The sequence below is a fragment of the Myzus persicae genome, unplaced genomic scaffold (assembly GCF_001856785.1).
Source record: "Myzus persicae strain clone G006 unplaced genomic scaffold, MPER_G0061.0, whole genome shotgun sequence".
Lineage (NCBI taxonomy): Eukaryota > Metazoa > Arthropoda > Insecta > Hemiptera > Aphididae > Myzus > Myzus persicae.
The window spans coordinates 634,328-637,370 of record NW_019100636.1 but is presented as its reverse complement, the minus strand read 5'-3'; positions in this window follow the sequence as shown (position 1 = coordinate 637,370).

Here is a 3,043-nt window from a genome sequence, read left to right as displayed (position 1 = left end):
TACAATTTTAAAATTATTTTAATGGTCTATGGTATTCGATCAAAAACTAAACCACCGCTGTGTAAAAAATGTATCAGCCCCCCCCCCCCCCGAAAAAAAACCTGGCTACGCCACTGTTGGGCCATGGTGTGAAAAATGTTACGGGGACCCTGTACTTGTACAATATAATTTAGAAAAACCTTTATTTATACACTATTGTTTCTATAAGGCCAATAGAAACCAGCCTTCATAACTGAACTTGTTTTTGTTTACGTATTTTGTTTTATATTAGGATGCCTAATGTCTATATTACTAAGTATATTTTATGGTATTATTTCAGTTAAAGTAATTTATTTTATTATCAGACAAGACAGTTGTTTGAACTAATTTTCGGCCAAAAAATTGCATTTGAAAATATCTTTGTGTGTATACAATATAATTATATATACTTTATAAGTTTCAAATACTCACGATTAAATGATTAAATTACAACAAAATTACTAAAATCATTATTTGTCGTAAAATATCTAATTTTACCAAAATTTGAACTTAAAATGTTTACAAAAAAAAAATGTGACAACCTTTAATATTTTTCAACTGTTTTTATAATTACTTATAAGAAACCTTGTATTCAATTTTCCCCCGATTAGTAAAACTATTAAAATTCAATTGACATTTAATGAAAAACACAAAAAAATTGAAAATGACTATAAATAACTCAAAATAATTCAAAATATTTTGTAAATTTTATCATGTATAGTAAATGACGAAATAAACATTGGGTGAACAATTTAAATATTTACAATTAATAATAGTTGAATTGAGTACAACAAAATAGGAAAATCGTCTGATGAGTATTCGTTAATTTGAGATTTCCAATGTAAAAGAAATTGAACTCAGGTAAATTTTTTTTAAAGATACAAACACTTATTAGGAACTTTGTATCAAATTTTCTAATCTTAGATATAAATAAAACATTTTTTATAAAAATATGAATATCTAACTAAAAATAATTTGCAGATTTTTATTATTTGACGAATTTTGTCAAGATTCTAACATTAAACGGTCATAAAAAATTACTGTGAATTTACACCCAGCTTTTTTTTAATTTCAACTAATAACAACTTATGAAAAATCTTATTTTAAATTTTGAAGTTTTTGACAGAGTGAACATTTATTTACCGATAGTAATTAAATAAAAATTAATAAAAATCTAAAATTTATGATGCCAATAAATATGTAGCTCAAAAAGAATCAACATAGTTTTAAAATTGGATTTTGTATAAAAAATGTTAACACAGACATTCGGTGAAAATATCTGAGTATTGTATTTTATACCTTTTGGTAATAACTTATTTCCGACTCACTCGGAACATTGAATAACTGTTATTCTGGGACGCACTTGCTGAAAGTCCCGTAGTGCCCCCGCACTAATATTATTTATAAATAAAAGGTCATGTTTAGATCCTCCCACCCCCCCGCGAATATTCCAATGCTGTGTAAATTATTATATTACATTGGAAAATATGTTTATAATACATAACACGGTATACTATCAATTCTGTATGGAATGTACTGTAACGTATTATCTGCTATTGGCTTGTCCTCAACTATTATATCTATTTATCTCAAAAATTGCCGTAACGGAAACTAGTTTGCAACCAAATATTTTAATATTCCCTTGGCCGTAATCTTTTGATAATGGAAATGATCTAAGATCCGTTCCAAAATATTATTGCTGACTCTCTATTATTGTCACTTTCGTAATATATTCTTATAAGTTATTTTTTTAAATTTGAATAATTATGATGCCTTTCTTCCCTTAAGGATAAGAATAGGTACCTACTGTAATGTCTTTTGTTGTTTGCCCTCATCAAAGTTGTTGCAAGTCCCTGTAGTGTCATAAGGCTTAGATAAATTAAACCTTCATAAAGTTGTAGTTATAACGGTCTTTTAGTAGGTATAAGTCAGTGTTAAGACCAAATCGCAGAGCAAATTGATTAAAATAACAAAACACATTTACATATTTTTAAATTTTTTTTATTACATATTTTTTATTTTTATTACATATTTTGGGTTTTTTATTACATATAATATATAAATCCCAGGTCTACAGTTATGTCTATACTCTTAGCACGACTATGGACATGGCACATGGGAACAAACCAGTTTTAAAAGACGAACTAGTCATAGTATTCGTAACGTGCCTGAGTATGATAATAATATTTTATAAAAATAGGTCATATATAAGTTAAATACCATGCTCACAGTAATATTACTACGTGAAATCTCTAAATATCAGACATTCTCGGTCGTCGAAATTGTGTCCATTATTCGGATGTGTCCGCTATTCAGGGTTCAGATTTTAGGAAATTTTGAGGTTCGATAAACGTCCGCTATTAGGGGTTATCCACTATTTAGAGGTGTCCGTTAGAGGAGGCCGCACTGTTTATATAGGGTGTCCCATAAAGTGCGCAATTTTAGTATAGTTAATGGGGAAAACAATTAGATATTGATAGACATCAGGTGCTTTCAGCAGTAACGATTGGTCTATTACCACGGGCGCATGTAAATTCCACCAGTTGCAACTTTTTCAATCTTCTTCATCGTGTGATATCCACCGGCCCTTTGTTACTACCTGAAATAAATGTAAGCGCCCCTTATTTTTTTTACCTTAAATTAAATTAACATTATATGTAGATAATAAGTACTTTCATAATTTGTATACAAATTTATCATTTACATATTATATTTAGTTAAAATAACTTTAAAAATCATATTATAATCAATAATGACTAGAAGTTAGTCAAAATATAACAAATATTAAATTAGTAAAAAAATAAGGGTAATCGGTAAAAAACGACACGGAAAAAAACGACACGGAAAAATACGTCAGGCAAAAAACGTCACGGTAAAAACCGACACGGGTAAAAAACGTCACGGAAAAAAACGACAAAGTTATAAGTTATAATAAGTAATATACCTAGTATATAGTATTATTATTATAGTATTATTATCACATTAGGTAACAACAATTACAGGCCGAGTGTCTTATCGAACCCAG